The sequence below is a fragment of the Balaenoptera physalus genome, assembly GCF_965194825.1.
Source record: "Balaenoptera physalus genome assembly, chromosome: 17".
NCBI classification, from domain to species: Eukaryota; Metazoa; Chordata; class Mammalia; order Artiodactyla; family Balaenopteridae; genus Balaenoptera; species Balaenoptera physalus.
Window position 1 is genome coordinate 79972215 of NC_138895.1, and position 18622 is coordinate 79990836.

At 39.8% G+C, this 18622-nt stretch overlaps 2 long non-coding RNA genes across 2 annotated transcripts in view; one reads left to right on the top strand and one right to left on the bottom strand.

Annotated features, from left to right (window-relative positions):
• LOC309646993 overlaps nucleotides 1–3332 on the bottom strand; it is a 202257-nt gene extending 198925 nt beyond the window's left edge. Inside the window, exon 1 of the long non-coding RNA XR_014255721.1 lies at nucleotides 1993–3332. This is a non-coding gene — a long non-coding RNA (uncharacterized lncRNA). The remainder of the gene's footprint in view (nucleotides 1–1992) is intronic.
• A 1-nt stretch (nucleotide 3333) lies between these two features.
• Nucleotides 3334–18622, top strand: part of LOC309646990 — a 326276-nt gene continuing 310987 nt past the window's right edge. Inside the window, exon 1 of the long non-coding RNA XR_014255717.1 lies at nucleotides 3334–3618. This is a non-coding gene — a long non-coding RNA (uncharacterized lncRNA). The remainder of the gene's footprint in view (nucleotides 3619–18622) is intronic.

An 18622-nucleotide genomic window follows, 5' to 3' on the forward strand; every position in this document is an offset into this window, starting at 1 on the left:
GTTCAAATGTGTTTAATATCATTGTTGGTCACTGAGTTGACCTCTCTATGTTTTGTTGTTTTGTTCCATTTTGGTTGATTTTATTTTGGACTGTGATATTAAAATACTGCATAATATATAAAAGCATCCAGTGACACATAAATTTAAACATTTGAAAGAGTTTTATATTGATAAAGTGGAAATCAATATTACTGAAAATAAAATTTGGAATATTTTGAGTGTCACAATATAATTTTAAGGTATGATTATCATTCTTCATAAAATAATTGATGTCCAGGCATCCTATAAATCTTTTGTGTACATAATTATCTTTGTAACATTGGCCTTAAATGTACCCCCCCCAAACTGAAATGATTTCAGACATTTTATATTCCAGTTCAATATTTATATCCTTAAGCCTTTTGAATTTCAAAATTATTTGTTTTCTCACAGTATGTTTATACCCATAAACATTATAGTAAAGTTAGCGATTTTATTGTTATGTACATTGTAATTACCGAGATCATACGGTACAATAATCTTGGTAAAATTAACCATGGTAAAAATAACAATAAAATTAACTAAAGGGCAGATAAAGAAAGGTGTTAGGAAACATCATTTTGTGATCTGAAATTCTAAGTGTCCTAATAGTCACAATGGGGTTGTCTGTGTGTGTTTGTGTGTTTGTGTGTGTGCATGTAAAATATTCAAGATAATTCATTTTCAATTTTGAAGCTTCTGCTAAGCTCAGTGGATTGTATTTTGTCATAATAGGGCAGTGATTTCCTTTTTTTTGTAGCAGTAGCATCTCTTTTGAACAAAATCTTATTTGAATTAGTGTTAAAATGGATAAAGGTGGCTTTACTTTGGCTTGAGCAGGATGCGTGTCCCTAAGCCTGTTCTCTTGATGCTTATCTCATTGAAACTTTGTGTAACCAGTAGATTTCTGAAGATCTTTTTGGAAGAAACCATTTTATAGACAACAATATGGCAGGAAAAAGCTTCCACAATGGAAATATGAGACTTAACTGTATAACTTATTAATCAATCGTGAACAAGTCATAATCTGAAACAATATTTTCATTTGTAAAATGGAGATGATGATAACTAATTCAATAAAATGAATGTCAGAATGGTGACTGGCAAGCAGTTGGTGCTCAGCAACTCACTTGCCCACAAATTTGTCTCCAGATGCTTGTAATCATACATCACAAACTGGTTTCTGCAGGAAGCACACTCTTAATACGTAGATTAGCATGCAGTGCATCTATGATGGAGTGCAAATGGGATCAATTCCTTCGGAAAGGATAAGAAGGAAGTGGATAGAGCAAAGGGAAAAGTTGAGTTTCTATGAGGTTCCAATAAAGACATTGTCTAACCCTAGGAGGAGCTCGGGAACAAAATGGCTCAGCAAACGTCCCATATCAAGCCAAAAAGGCTGGGCATCTTATACCCATGCCACTCGTCCAACAACACAGGACACTCCAGGTAGGGTGTGACCACCTCCCTGGGACTTTTAAATCCATCTTCTACTGTCTGCCCTGGCGATTCAGATATTTAGATTTCATATAACATGAGCCATTGTTTTTCAAGTGTTTCTAGGAACCAGCCTAGTATCAAGTTGGAACCATCTCCCAGGGTCTTTGCCAGAGTATTAAAACTTCTATCTTGGAAGAATGCTCCAAAATTAAAAAACAAACGAACAAAAAACTCTCCATTATCCAATACTGCTTCCTAGTCCCCTATAATAACCACCCTCAGAGTCCATATGCCTTCTGTGCGTACACCTTCTAGCTGCTGTCAACTCATGCTGGCTGTCTTAGAGCTCCTTGGGGATATAGTCCCTTTCTTCTAGTAACAGCCCCAATGTGCTCCTGGCTGGATTATTCAGTGGTTTAAGACTAGGTAGAGACTTAGTATCCTGTAGGAAAAGTGGGGGCAGCTCCTGGATAGAGGGTTGTATTGAAGGACAGAAACATCTTAATTATCTTTAAAAAACAGTAGTGTACTCACTCTTAACAGGGCATGGTGGACCACTTCAGACGACTCATACACTTCAGGTGAATCTGGGAATTCAAGATCCTAAGGTCATAGAATCCATACGTCCCCATCTCAAATGTTAAAAGTTTCATTCTTTCTCAATCAGGGTCCTGAGCTTGTGCCTTGGCTGGTAATAAAACATCCTTTGGCACTTGGCTATCTGACAATTAAGTGCCAGTACTTGTCTCTGGCTTCCTCTAAACTTCCAATGCAGAAGAGCTTATTTTCATGGTACAAAGGAGACCCTATGGCCTTCACTCATGGCTTTCAGCCTCTCCCTTGCTGTCTTTTCTGTTTTTTATTTTTCCTCTGGACCATTCATGAAGTCTCCAAACAGCCATCCAGGTCTGCTTTCCTACTGTTTCTCCCCAAATTCTCCAACGGCTGAAACACTGTATCAAAGAGCGCATGTGCTCCCACAGATATAATAATATCCCAATTCATGACCAGTGAGAGTCTGAGCAACTGGACCACCACGGTACCCAGGGACAGAACGTGCTCCCCCTACCACCACTGATGGAGTCCTCAATGCCAGCCAAGCGATGAGGGATGCATCTACAACACCCCATCTTCCTGCCTGCGGTCTAGACTCCTAGCACCGACGTTCCCTGCCTTTATTCTCTGAGGCAGAGTTAATCATGCAGCGCATTTACCAGGTGGTGACTTTTTTTTTTTTTTTAAACTTAAAGACAACATTTTTAGTCTTCTTTTCAAGGCAATCGAATTTGAAAACGACTCGAGGCGAAGAGCAGGAAGAACATGAAACCTTCCAGCAGACCGAGCCGGACAGTCAGGAGGGAGACTGAGCAGGTCGGGGACTCCACGTCAGATCTGCTCCATCTTGGAAAGGAGGTCGTCACAGATGCTGGTCAGCTCGTTCCTCGTTTTCTTTCGTCTTTTGTTCAACGTTCTCCTCCGGTGAGTGAATGCCCATCTGCTCTTCCTTGGGCTCACGTGGAAGGTCAAGGCCTTCCGGAGGCCTGGCTCCGGGCCTGGACCACCTGCTCTCGGCCAGTTCGAGTTTCTCTTCTGCGCGGGCCTCTCAACTCAAGCCCCTCACACCGACCCCGACCCGCCTCCAGCGCCTCCCGCAGCGCCTCGGCCGGCTCTTGAGACGCAGGGTCTCCTTTTGCATCGCGTCCACGTCGTTCGGGCCGCCTTGCAGCTCGTCCACGATGGCCCCGGGCCCAGGACACGCGGAGGAGACCCGCCCCGGGGCCTTCCGCCTGCCCGCCGGGAGCTCCCGTGGAACCGGCGCCGCCGCGTCGCCTCGGGCGGCCTCCTGCGGGCTGAGGGGCGCGTTCGCCCGCTCGCCGTCCTGGGAGCGGGTCCAGCCTCCGCTGCACGGCCGTTTCCTAAACCCCGACGTCCCAGGCCGCCCGCCCCGCCCCCGCAGCCCCACGCCGGAAGTTCCCTCAGCCCCGGAGGCGTCGACCCCGACCGCCCGGGCCGCAGGAGGCGTAGCGCCGGGGCCCCGCCCAGAGGGTCTCCGCGGAAGGGGAGGCGCCGCCGCTCCGGGGTGAGTCCCGCGCGGCTCTCCCGCCGGCCCGCCAGCGTCAGCGTTCGGTCATCCGCCTCCTCGGGCCGCTCTCCGCCCAGGTTGGTTCCGTCGGCCGCGCGGCGTCGGGGAAGGGAAACCCTGGTCTTGGGGTGGAAGGGGGGGCCCATCCCAGCCCCGGCTGTGCCTTCGAGGACCTGGGGCCGGGGCCTCAGCCTCCCGAGCGCCGCGCCAGGGGGCGCTGTTGTCGGGACCAGAAGCGTCCTGGGCCGGCCGGGGCGTCCCCGCGGCTCCTCAGAGCGGGAACCAGCTTTGGTTCCCGGGCCGCGCTCCCGGCAGGGTGGGTCTTTTCTAGAAGGAATGAGAATTAACGTTGTCCTCCAAGGCTTGCTCAAGTCGGCCAGAGTTTGGCCTGGAGATGCCACTTGGTTTTTAAGTCGTCCAGGGGTCTGGGGAGAGCTTGAACCACCCAGGCCGGTCAGAGGCGGGCCTCATGTCCCCTGGTGGGGCGGGGGGGGGGGGGGGTTGGCATTGGCCAGTGCTCATTTCTGGAGAATTCCATTACTCGTTTTGGTGTCCACCTGTAGAAGGAAGGGGAAGGGAGCGGTTTGGGCCGGGCGAGAAGTTGAGCTATGATGTAAGCCTGAGAACAGCTTCAGCCAGCTCCGCGGCAGGGCTGGAGCGAAACTGGCTCAGCACAGTTGTCTAGAATGAACCTGAAATGTCCAAGCCTTTAAACCCCATCGTAGTGAGCCATTAGGTGTGCGTTGCCTTGGAGAGGTGAGCATACCTGTGGTGTTTATCTGCAGCTAAAACAATCTCTTCAAGCAGCTGATAGATGCAGCCTGTTGCTGTAACAAGTTCTTCCCTGAAGGGGTACCTGATAGGCACATAACTGCCCGCCGCATCGTGGTTCAGGGATAACTAAACTCGTCCATGGACAGTATACAGACGCAAATTCTGAAATTTCTTATGAGACTATAACAGGCAAATGAGCTTACGCTTGGTAACAACCACTCCCCAAATCAAAACTTTAAAACAGCAAAGTTTGAGTTTTCACTAATGTAACTTACGCATCATGGGTCACAGGGGATCTTTACTTAACATATTTACTTAGGATGGTGGCTAACAGAACAACCACCATCTTGAATGTTGTTGACTACCAGAGGGGAAAGAGAGTTCTGGAGGTTCTCAAACCAGAAATCACATACTCTGGCCAGTAATCCTCAAATGTCACTTCTGTTCGCCAGTATTAGTCAGAAAACAATCCCAGTATGTGTTCAGAAGAGAAGAACTAGCCGCCTAATGACTGCCGCAGAAACCTCTCTCATCAGATATGAGTATGCCTCTCATCTCATTACTTCTAACTTCATTAAAGGCTGCTTCCAAACTCCAGTTATCTTGGTATTTGCTGAATTTTTCATTCTCTCTCATTCCAATATGTATTTGCTTGTGCTCTTCCTCTGCTTTTGCCAAGAAATGGTTTTTGAATCGGTAAAAGAAAAGATTATATTTTCATAAACCAGACTTCTTTCTTTTCATTGGTGCTCTCGTTTTAACTTTGGGATGAGTAATCATGTGTCAAGATATGATCTCAGTCAGAAAAAACTGTGTATCTTCTTTCATCCTAAAGCACCATTTTTCCTCTAGAGTATCCACATTTCTTACATTCTATATGGCCTATCTCAGCTTGGGTTTGTGGTGGTTTTTCTTTTTTAATCCCTAGAGCACCCTTTAATGATTCCACCTTTTAGCTTGAAGCAGTTATTTTGTATTCATTAATTAGGGAATTATTAAATACTAAGCAAATAGGAGAAGTCTTAGAATGTTTCATGTGTTTTAATTTACTTTTGTTTTATTTGAGGTTTTAAAGATGAGATTTATCTTATAATTACCTTTTCTGCTAATTCAGTGAGAAATAGAGAAGATCATCTGTTGCACAGAGAAAACATTATTAGAAGAAGCCAAGATTTTCTAAGTCCTCCAGGCTTAATTAATCCTGCTTGATAATATCACCTAACTTCAATTTCCTCATCTGTAAAATAAGAAGGTTTCACTAGAAAATCTCTAAGGAATAGCTCACAATTAAAATGAAGTGATTCAGGAACCAATTCTCTGAGGCCAGAAATTCCTATTAGAACAATAATTCACTTTCTAAATAATGTCATTGTTGGCTTCCAATCCACTAAAGACTTAAAAAAAAAAATCACTGTTCTGTTCTCTGGTGTGTAAAGTTTGTGGGGATAGGAGACACATGTGATATTTAAGTTACAGGTTACAAAAATAAGCAATATGCTCCAATACTTGGGAATAAATAATCTTTTTAAATTACCATAGGGTAAAGACTTACAAGAATGATCCAGATCCTGACATTAGATACTCTCCTGGGATGAGGGGCATGGGAAACTGAGTCTCAAACAGATGCAGCCGCTAGGATAAATTGCAGTGGTTATGGACAGCAAGTCGACTCTGATATCTAAAACTGACACCACCACAAATGAACAGTCAGAGTAGCATTTTCAACACCTTGATTATCGTGACTTCTCTACATATAGTTTTAGTAGATAGACTTGTTACTCAATAAATGTCTGTTATTCACTGAAGAAATAATAGGGATATCTGATCAGATAGCACTGCTAAGAATGGGTGTTGAATTTTAATACAGATTTCTTGTGTTTGTGTTGAGAGTATCAAATAATTTTTCTCCTTATTTTTATTAATGTGGGGAATTACCTTGATTCCCTATGGTAACCAAACTTAATTACTGGAATAAATGCAGTTTGTGTTTTATTATATATATTGCTTGTGTATCCCTGAATTCAGCATGCTGATGTTTTATTAAAGAGTATGTCATCTGTAGTCATAAAAAAGATTGGCCTATATGTTTCCACATCGTAGTGTCCTTGTCATATTTTTGGTATCAACGTTATGTTGCATCATAAAATGATTTCAGTCTGTTCCACTTCTCTCAAAGAGTTTATGTAAGATTGGATTTCTTTCTTTTTTAAATGTTTAGAAATATTTATTCCTGACAGCATTCGGGACAGGAGTGATTTTGTTTGGGGAAGAGTAGTCAAGATTTACTATTGTTAATAGATTTCAGACTAGATATTTTGTTAGTTCCTGTGTCAATTTTAAGTTCTTCTATATAGGAATTTGTATTTTTATTTAAACTTCAACTTATTGCCATGAAATTATTATTAAACAATATTCTTATTGCATTTCTTATGTGTAGGATCTGTATTGATGTATCATTTTGCGTTCTGGATATTGATATTGTTTTTCTTTTGCTTAGTCTTGCCAGGGTACAGCCAAATTATTAGATTTTTCAATGAACAAATTTTGAGTTTGTTGATTGTCTATTTGTATGTTTTCAGGTCTGGGATTTGGGCAGTTGATCTTTACTTTTTATTAGGGTAACTTCCTTTGTCCTCTTGCTGTTCTGTTCTTTAAAAGAATTATTAGTATATATAATAAGCAGTACCCTCATTGTCTGCCTGTCTGCTTTGCCTCTGTTTTGTTCCTAAGGATGCCATATATCATTAATCATCTCCACAGTGTTCTGCAGACCAAGCCTACTTGGCTGCCACTCTGGCCTCTCCTGGACTTCTGGTTAATTACTTCCACCTGACCTCTGTTGCTTCATTGTACCATCATCCTCGTTTTCATCAATGAACCCAGCTCTGTGACTACCCCTCCCACCGTTAACTGTGGCCTGCAGGGCAAGGCTACCACTGCAGTTCTCAGGGACTCTAGGGCTTCTCTCACCAGCACCTTCTGGATGAGTCTTCTGGGTTTCCCCACTGTGCTGGGGGCAGGGGGAGGTCATTTGATGTCTTCACATAACATACACTTGAAAATGCTGAATTTTCTCAGCCATTAATCCCTTCCTGAACCATCTGCTATAGAAATTCGGGGATTTCAACTTCACTCACCTTGGGCTATCACTTTCCCAGGCCTCAAGGGATGATTTTAACAGATAGTTTCTGCTAAGCCGTGGAATCCTCATCAGTGTATCAAGTGAGACATCCTAAGGGAGTGTGGAATCCTTGTCAGTGTATTAAGTGAGATATCCTAAGGGAGTGTCCCCAAGTCAGTGAACCCTCCCTTCTCCATCCTGATGTCTTGGCCCTTGTCAAACATTGCAAGGGACCCCAAAGGCTCTGCTGCTGGAGGCTATCAGCTTACAGCACCCTCGCTGTTGAATGACTAGTTTTCTCTTGAAGGGCTGTCCAAGCTGCATAGTTCCATGAATGAGCCTCGGTTTCTCCAGTGTTATGAAGGGAGCTATTGCCTGGTCTTCAGGCAGTTTGGCAGGAAAAACACGATAACTGAAGTGTAGAAAGATAGGTAACGTGTAATCACACAACAGTTGACCCTTGAACAACGTGGTAAGAATTAGGGTGCCCACTCTCTGCGCAGTGGAAAATCCCAGTATAACTTATAGTCGGCCCTCTGTGTATGTGGTTCCTTCCTATTGGTTCTGCATCCACAAATGCAACTAACTGCAGATCATGTAGTGCTATAGTATTGAAAAAAATCTGCCTGTAAGTGGACCTGCGCCGTTTAAACTGGTAGTGTTCAGGGGTCAACTGTAATTGGAATCGGGATGGGGACTGAGGAGTTTGATGCCAAACAGCCAAGGTACCCAAGTGGATAGTTGAGGAGGATGGGGATGTTAAGGGCTGGTGTTTCCTGATGACCTGGCAGGAAGTAAACACCAGCACCAGGTAAATAGGTAACCAGGGCAGATCTGGGCTTCCCAGGAGGCCTGAGGTAGGAGCAGGACTTCAGCCATGGGGACAGCTCCACATGTACATTGAAACTGGTGGACAGGTCAGTACGCAGGGTAAAAAGTAGCCCTCATCTCTAGAACTGTGAAATGTCTGCAGAAAAGAGGGAAAAGCCCAACATAGTGATATGAAGTGGTGCAAACTTTGAGGGTGAAGGGGAATAAGAAATACAGTCCTGAAAACTGTAGTAAATGGTAGCATCTGTTTCTTTTACTCCCTTTACCTAAGTTAACTCCTTTTTGAGAGAATTTTCTCCCAGCCAAGGCCAAACATGCTTGTACCACTTCTCAAAAGAGAACATTATCTGCATGAGACATATCCAAGTGAGTTCTTTCCTCCTTTCTCTTTCCCCCTTCTTCTTCCTTCCTTTCTCCCTTACTTCCTTTCTGTCCTTCTTCCTTTGTTTCTTTTTTTCTTCCTTTTTCCTTCCCATAGGTTCCTGGTGCATCAGTTTCCATTGCTACTGAAATATCTTCATTAAAAAAAATCAGTTTTTAAAAGATTAAAAAATTAATTTTTATATAGGTAGAAGAGAAAGAGGGGGAAAAAAGAGAGAGAGCTAATAATTTTGCCTGCCTTTTTTGACAGAGAGTTTTTGGACAGTGAATTGACAGAGACTGGTTTTCTCTACGGTTCAAAAAGGCAGTGTTTTTTTCTTTCCTTCACTGAAAGTGGTTAGAATTATAATTTATAATCTGAAGAAAGTAAAATGACTTCTTCATGTCTGACAGTTTGTCTTTCTTGCTTTTCCTCCTAATGTTCTTTCTGCCAGTATTCTCTTTTCAGCTTTTCTTAATATTTTGTATTCATACAGTCTCTCTGAAAGATATCTCAAAGCTTTTCAGCATCATCCTTTTACGGATGAGGAAAGCTAGAGCCCATAAAATTGCTTTCCCATAGCTATGGAGCTGGTGGAAACAAAATCTGCTTACTACCGGCTTAACCCACAGCTTGGGTCGTCTCTGTCATGTTTTTGTACTATTTTATGTTCTGATCTACTTATTTCCTCCAGCTGGTAATTAGAGCCAAGAGTCTCAGATCCGTGTAAATTTAGTCTTACTTTTTCTGAACCTATCTTTCTTTCATTATTACATATTTTTTCTTTTCTTTCTTTCCCCTTCCCTCTTTCTTAATCCATTGCCATTTCATTTTATTTCACTTGCTCTTTTTTCACCACTCTTCTTTTTCCTCTCTCCTTTCTTCCTTTTATCCTTTCTACTAATCTGTTGCCTTTCTGATCACAGCAACATGCTGCATCTATACACAGAGCCGTTTCCTTGATGAGCTCCAAGCAATGAACATGCATTACCTTATTACTAATCCCTTCTATCATTTCTGTAAGGCCCATTCATTACCTCTCATTTACAAATGGGAACAAGAGACAGATGCAGGAAGATTAATCGACCTACTCAGGGATAAACAATGAATCAGTGCCAGAGCCATAAACAAAACCCTGCTCTCATCGACTTCCCCTATATCAACTCTGGTCATGTTTCTCCTTTTCTTTCGAAATCTTGCCTCATTAAGTAGTGTTAACTCATCCCTGAAGTACTTTGAGGCAGACTGCCACAATCGGCTGTGTTCTGCAACACTGGGACAAGCATGATGCTTTAGTTCTGTCTCTGATATTGTTTGTGGGAACTTGGTCTTGTCTCGCAGTGTTTGGGTACCATTTTCCCCATGTGTATAATGGGAAATAAGGGATTTTACTAGAACTGTGTTTCCCAAATTTGATGCATCAGATGGTTTTATCAGTGCAGGAGTTGATTTTAGGTGGTGCTGAGACACAGCATTAAATAAATCATAACGGTATCATCATCATTCATTTCTTTTAAATTCTCCTGATGACTTCAAGGAGAAAGGTTTATTATGTTATACTATTATAGCACTTGCTAATTACATATTTAAGAAAGAGAGGTTCAGCACTTCTGGTAGCCACAGTGCCTTGTTATAATTTAAAAGAAATCATTTATTTTTATAATTCTCTTGTATTAATGGTGAGTAAAACAAATTATTTCATTTAAGATGGTGAAACAAAGCTTTTTAAAATATTTTTTACTGAGGTATGATTGGCATACAACATTATATTACTATCAAGTGTACATCATGATGCTTTGATATTTGTATACATTGTGAAACGATCCCCACAGTAAGTCTAGCTAACACCCATCACCATGCATAGTTACAAATTTTTTTTCTGGTGATGGGAACTTTTAAGATCTACTCTCTTAACAACTTTCAGATATGCAGTACAGTATTGTTAAGTATAGTCGCCATGCAAAGCTTTTTTTAAATATAGATTTCTATAAATTTGCAAAACCACCAGTGAAAAGGAAACCAGAAAGCAAGTAATCATATGGGTGGTATATAGATATGGAAAAATATCTTGTAGGTAAAATTGATATGGCTGAATTTTGGGAAGGACAAAACTATGGAACACTTTTCCATTTCTACATTTATGTGAATTAAGAGTGGTAGCTTGGATTACTGTTCTCAGTCCTTTCATCCTTTGTGCTGCCTTGTGGCCTCGTAGTGCCTCCATGTGGGATGTATGTTCTCTCATTGATTTGGGGCTTATCTAAGTGACTTGCTTTTACTAATGGAATGTTCACCAGTGTTTGGCTTGGGATCCCTGCATGTTGGCCTTCCTACCATGAGAAGAACGTGAGGTACATTTCTGATGTTCCCAGAGTGATGAAGCTCTGTGGTGCTGATGTGACCCTGAATCAAAGCCTGGACTTTAGCCTAGTAGGTCCAGCCCAGAAAAGACCAGCCCAGAGCAGCTGAACCACTAACACATGGATTGGTCTAGGACATTTCCTCAGATAAAAGGAGCTTCGGGGAAAAGAAGAAAACAAGCGAAAAGTAAAACAAACAAGAAAAATACGTTGCTGCTCTTTTTATCTCTGCCCTTTTTCCCCGGAGGCAGGCAGCTCCTGATGCTGCTTGTCTATTTAGCAGGCTACAGGCCTGGCCAGAACATTGGTTTGCTTAACATGCCTCTGCAAGGCACTGTCTTCTCACCACTGCCCTGATGCTTTCCTGTCAAACCCTGAATGACCCTCCTAGGTCCCTTAGCTTTCATTTAGAGAACTGTGGCCATTTATCTGGAAGTAACCATTTGCACTGGAGTTCTGTGCTCTCTCACCTTTCCAAAGTAACAGGTTGGGGCGTTTTGTTGTCACGTAGGAGGTTGTTGCTGTTTGCCATACTTTGAAAATTTCCTTTGTGTTTCTATTGACTTTGGTTATAGTAAGAAAAATGGTTGTTAATTGTAGATGTTTAGGTACTTCAGGGGCACTTCACTGAGAGTTTTGTCTTGGATATTCTTAAAAGTTTATATTTTTATAATTTTTTTTTTTTTTTTACATCCGATGTTTCTTTGCAGTGGCTTAATGTTTGAAATTATTTTGTGGCTTTTTTGGGTAAATATTGAAATGTAACAGTAATGTCTTTTGAATATTCCCAAGCCCATGAGTCCTTGAAAATATTTTTTATATATACAGTAACTTCATATGTAAATATGTAAGTGGTGCAAGTTTAAAGGATGTTGATGTTCTATGTGTTTTTTCCCTGATATGTTGCCCAATTTTTCAGTTCTGAAGAATTCTAATGAAAGTGTAAATATATATTTAAAAAAATAAATAAAAGAAGCCCCAAGGGAGCCCAGTTGGGTGAGATATATGTCTAGTAGAAGTAATTGGAACCCAGCTGGCCCCCAGCCAAGTTGGGAACATGGCACTAAACCCTGGGAACCTGACAGCCTCTAAAGCCAACATGTTTCCCTCCCCAGTGTGTCTCTGCTGACAGGATCTCATTCATTACAAACAGTGCATTAGATTCAAGAGGTCACCTCTGCATCCCTGTTCTCTGCCTTACAGGTTTTGTGACTGCAGTTGAGTTGCTTGAACATTTTAGGGCTTGGTATCTTAATATGAAAAGGTAGATAATTCCTGTCAAAAAATGTTGATTGAACAAGCCAAGAGCTTTAAAGCAATTAGCAATGTGCGTGACTCATAGTCAGCACCCAATAAGTGATATTCATAATAATGATTTATTTAACCTCATCTTCTACAGCCCTGAAATTGCACCCTAATTTCAAATCATGTGAGTGGCTCTTCTAACACACTAGGCCAGGACATAAGTTTAGTATGTTTATAATTACAATTTAGATTATTTTTGATATATTTTTCAATTTTCTTACATCTATTCATCTTACCAAATTCTCCTTTGATTTAAATTATTTTCACTAAGGTTCCTGAACTTTCTACATGTATGATCATGTCAAATACAAATGAAGATACATTTGTCCCTTCTTTTATATTTATATTACAAATTTTGTTTTCTTATCTCATGGTATTAGTTAGACCTTCCAAGACAATGTTGAATAAAGTGGTGATGGTACACATTTTCTTGATTTTTCACAGTAATCAAAGGCTTTAACATTTCACTATTTAATCCTATTTACTGTTTAATTTTTTTTTTTTTTACCAGTTTTGACTTTATTTCATCACACTTAGGTACACTTACCTTCTTATTACTTACGTAATTTATAAGACTTTTAAACTGAAGGTAGGCATTAGTATTTATATATGTTTTCCTTTGTTATGTTGAATAATTCTTTTATTATACTGCTGGATATGATTTGATAATATTCCATTATTAATTTTTTACATCTAAGTTCATAAATAAAATCGGTCTGTGGGCTTACTCTTACTTTTCTCATTCAACAAGTATTTATTGAGTACATATTAAATGTTAGATATTTTGCTAAATATTGGGAATTCAGAGGAAAACAAAACATACATTTTTCTTTGCCATCATGGAGCTTACAGTTTAATACACAGGATTCAAATGTGATAAATGCTAAAATTATAGTGCACTCTTGAGGATATTAGTGATGGAAGTAGATAACCAAGTCTAGGCAACTAATCGAAGCTTCCACAAAAGTTTTACTGAACCTAAGACTTGAAGAACACTTTGGAGAGAATGAGATAAAAGAAGAATGGAGGGAAGAAGGTTGGGGCAGCTAAACACATTCCAATTGATTGGTTTAAGGAAAGACAAGCACACAAAATGACAAGCCAAAGTGACCAAAGCTGGCCACTCTTAAAGGCACACAGCAGATCACAGTGGTGAAGAAAAATGCTGCAGAGCAGGCTGGAGGTTTAGGCACAGATGTGATTCTACTGAAAAACTTGACAACATTATGTTGTCAATTTTAACTTCATTCAAAAGTTTAACCTTGAATTAAGGCTTAGTTAATTCAAAAGACACTAAATATTTTGAGCAAAATAATTGAGTAGGCGGTCAAATATAAGGTCTGGCTCCCAGAATAGAGGTATGCTCTGAAGGTACAGCTTTGTGATAGAATGGCTCTAGATGATGATTTCTACCATCTGATGGGATGACTTTAGGGCACAGTGTAAAATTTAGTTGCCTTATCAGAATCTCAAAATATGTAAGTCTAAAACAAGGAATTCACCAACTTTGTCTCAAATATGCTTCTCCTCCCCAGTTCAGGTGTCAACCAATGACATCATCATTTAACCGTTCACCCACACTACTTCTCCATCTCAGTTATCCAACCAGTGTCCAGGTTCTGGCTTTTCCTGGCAAATTCCCTTCATGCATTATTTCTTATCCCTTCTTTTGTTACTCTAGTTGATTCTGTCATCAGTTCTTCCCTACACTTTTTCAATAGCGAAATACCTGGTCTCCCAACTGCCAATCTTCATTCCCTCAAATCTAACCTCTGCATTTCAAAACTGCAAAGTTTTAATACAGTATGTCATTGAAAAAGCACAAAAATGGTTATTGATTTAAAATATTTAAATATCATATATTTAAGGTAAAATAATTTAACCAAGATTCTTCATTTGACATAAAATATCTGAGAAAATAATATCATGCAGGATTGTTGTAAAATTAGATAATCTTAATTCATTCTTAATCCTTAACCCTAGCATTTGTGTAATCCTCAATAAATGGTGGCTATTTTATTCCCAAGCCTTTCCATTTTCTTTCAATTATTATTTTTTTCTGACAAAACTAGAATCATCCAGGGATTCTTGAACTAACAAAAAGAACTGCTGTGGTTCAGTATTACTAAGGATCTAGCATGTGGCTCCATGGCACATGACTTCATTTATATGTTACCTTTAATATGACCCCTTCCCTGCCATCATAGTCCTGAGATTCCATATGGAGAAATATCTCAATATGTACTTCCTAGATCTATCTGAGCAATTTGTTTCCTGTAAGCTGTCTTCCTGACTTTTTTAAGAATAAAGGACAAGGCAATCTTAACATGACACATTAAGTAGCTTAACACTCTCTACTGTGCTTATTTTAAAGTGTTTTGTTGTAATTGGCATACATACCTGCAATCTGAACACTCTAGCTGGGGCTGCTGGGAAGCTAACTGGCTACTAAATTAGTTCACCAGGTTTCTGCTAAGGTGTGCCAATAATGAGGTCATTATAGTTAAATGGCAAATGCCAGTGAGAATTAAATCTTTTCTAGCCATTGTTTTTTTTTTTTTTTTTTTTTGCTTGAATAATCCACTAAGAATACTAGAGAAAGTAAAGAAATTAGGGGAAAAAAGTCTCTGCCTTATTTTAAGAGCCACGTGTAATTTTATAGTCTTCCCAGAATAGATATATATTGGAGCTAAGTGTCCATGTAACTATCATCTAAGACAAAAACAAAATGTCCTTCCATTATTATTAGAGAATTTCGTGGCTAGCCTCTGTAAGGAGTTGTGATTATGGCTGTCTCACCCCATATAAAGGTATCACAACACTAAGATTACTCCTCTGACCAGTGCTATATAAGATTATGTAATTCTTTATGGCATTTATCACTTCAGCTGCCATTTAGCACCAAATTGATTAATTTACTCCAGTAGGCTGTGGTGGTGGAAGAATACAATCACACGTCCCCCAGCCTTTTGAGAAGTAGTGCTGATACGGTCCATCTGCAAAGAAAGATGCTGTTTTAAAACAAGGTGGTGGATATCTAGAAGGAGTATCACAATGAAACATTTAAGATCAACTAACTCTTCCCCCCATTATCAACCCAACCACAAGGTTTACAGAAAACACAATCCTACATGTATGTGGGAGGGGAGAGCTTATACAATTCTTTGTTTTCTCTTTTATGGATATAACTTCATCGTAATGGATGTTCCTCAAAATTCAACCCTTGAGTCCTTTTATCTGTCAACGTACACTAAAAGAAAGGCAATGATAATGATAATAATAATAATCTACAACCTTATTTATCATCGTCATTATAAAAGTAAGATGATTATAAAAATGTATTGTTAAATAACTTATTCTTTCTATTATTACTATTTTGTAAAGCAGGACTATTGTTTTACCCACCTTAGAATCACCAATGTCTAGAACAATAATTGGAAAAAAATAGATGTTAAAAATATTTGTTAACATTTAACTATAATTATTTCTCTCTTAAGATAAATAGTTACTGAAATAAGCTGTCTGTGGTAGCAAACTCCTGGTTCCAACTTCTTTGCAATCATGCATCTTTAAAAATCCCCTTTTATTCTGACAGGGAGTAATGGCCATTTCTTTCTCACAGTCTCATTTATACTAAAAATGTATTAGAAAATTAATTTCATAAAAGAGAGAAAATGATTAAGCTCCAATAAATGTCCAGCACACCTGGGAAAATGTGAATTATTGAAAATGGAGTCTGCATTGAATCTTGAAAACCTGGAACAAACTACTTGTTACTGTGGTCTGTTTCATTGAATTGCAGTGATTAAAAAGGAGAGTGGCTTAATGCGAAGGATTTTCCATTGAGAGAAAATTCTCTCTCTCTCTCTCTCTCACACACACACACACACTCACACACACTCAAACACACATGAGGTCTTGCCTGAAGCACAAAATTATCGCTTTCATTTACTGTGTTGGAATTGCAGTCTGTGAGGTAAATTGTGAGTACTCTAATTTGGGCAGCATTCTTTCATGGAAGTGAGGTTCTTAGACCTAGTAGAACACACTGAATAGTTAAGTTATATATTCAATTTAAAAATGTTGAAGAGAGAGGTATTTGAGAAGACCATGTAAAACACCAGCTAAACGAAGGATAACAGTGTAACCTATGCAAAGCTTATGAGGCTTCCCTGCCACACCTCATTCTCAAGAATGTGACGAGTACCCAGACATGGAACCCACTGATTGTGCTATCTTTCCACAGGCCTTCACACTGTCCTGGGCTCTCTCCTTATAAAACCAGTTAAGACCATCATCGTAACCTCTCCCTTGCAATCACTGACAACTACTCGGCCCTTTGTCCCTGGAAAAACAGAAATATTACATCGATCCTGTGTTGTACTTTTCCCCACATGCTCAACTTGGTTAAAGAAAAGAGATGCAACTGTGGTTTATTGGTATCTCATTTAATTTCAGTTCACAAGTTTCCCATGGGCCCTGAGCACTGTCCTATGACTTTATATTTACCCAGGCTATTTTCTGCTTAAGTCGATAACTTCCAAATGTCCTTCCCTTCCACCCACTCAATCGATGACCATGATTTATTTGTACTTAATTTCTCTTCATAAACTAAAAATAAGAAATACTCCACCAAAGTTATGAATGTACCTCCATCTTAAACCACAGGTACCAGAAGATAAATAGGCTGTAATGTCTCCCACCTTACGCAAAATAAAACAAGTAAAAAATAATGTTTCATTCATCTCAACCTTTGCTTCTTTTCTCTACTCTCCTTTACAGTAAAACTCAGAAGAGTTTTCTATTCAACCTGGCTCCCCTCTTTATATTTCATTCCCTTTAAACTCACTCAAGCCAGGTGCTGTAGCCATCACTCCAGGGAAATCATTTTTGTTGAACTAGGCAACAAACACCACGTTGCTTCATCTATGGTCAGTTTTGGGTGCACATTTTACTAGAATCTCATTCTGTGTTTAGAAAATGGAACTTCCTTATATTGACCTGAGTTTTGCCTGTTGTTGCTTTAAGCCTTATATGTTGGCCTGAGTCATTCCTCTTTTACATGGCAGCCGTTCGGAGGCTACAAAGCTAAGTCACAGAGCATGTTTGGGAAATCTGCCAATTAAAAGTTCTTCTATGCCTAGTGGTCTTATTCTCCCATTAAACGAATGTTTTCATTCAGTTGAGCATTCCTCGTGCATGTGGGCCATGGTTTCTGGAAAGGGGCCCTTGATTGCCTTAAGGCAAGACAAACAACACTTTCTGTAATAGTAAATTATTGGCTCAGCAAGGAAGGTTAGCGCAGGGTTAAATAAAAGTTATCCAGAGTTAATCTGCTGCATGGGTCAGAGCTGAGCTCCTTCACAGCCTAAATGTATGCATTTTTAATAACCCTATGCTGTATTTTCTATATTTATGAAATGGGAATAGTTATAGGCATGTCTTTACATATTTATAGAGAAGAATAAATTAAATCTTATTAGTTAAGTGTTTAGAATAGTGCCTGACACATAGTAAGTGCTCACTAAAATGTAGCGATCGTTATTGTTGTTATTAGGGGTTGATTTGTGAGTACATGGTCAACTTAAAGTAAATATTAGAAGTCTCGCTTCCAGTGCTGTAACAAAAGCACACTTTCTTTTGCTGGCTCTGAACATAGTCTCATTTGCTGCTGGCGTTTCATTGCTAGGAGAACCAGCATTAGGATAAAAATAATCCTAAAGAGAGAAAGAGACAAGACTCTTAATTATATTCAATGAGATGCTGAATTAGATGGCTTGACTCCCATACAACCTCTGTAGACATAGTGGCATGATCTAGTAATCCATCATGATTGCAGTGATTGATACACTTATACTATTATAATGCCATTAAGGACAAATAGTAAACAAATTGCTTGGCTAAGACTTTGAGATTTTGATCCCACCTCTTCTTACAGTGCATTCATTGTTAATTTCATTATAGAATATCTGGTCCCATAATTGTAGTTACAAAGAGCAGAGAAAGCCTTTCATGCCAGTACAAGCAAAGATCCTAAGAGAGTCATTCTGTGTCCAGAGATGTAGAACATGTTCTCAAGAAGATGAAAGGCATAAAGTTGAGAAGGTTGGGCATAATGTAGTTTGACACAAGGGGCAAGGGCCCACCCTTCTCCAGAAGTGAGCCATTATGTATGTTTTAAATGACCATTGTAGGTGATTTCCTATTGTGTTATTCTACTAAATTTGTGGGAGGTGTGTGTTGTGCCTGTATTTTTAGAGTTATTTGGCAGATTTGTTGATACCTTTTGAAATTGGTGTTTTTTGCTTTGCTTTTCTTCTTAGGTCAGG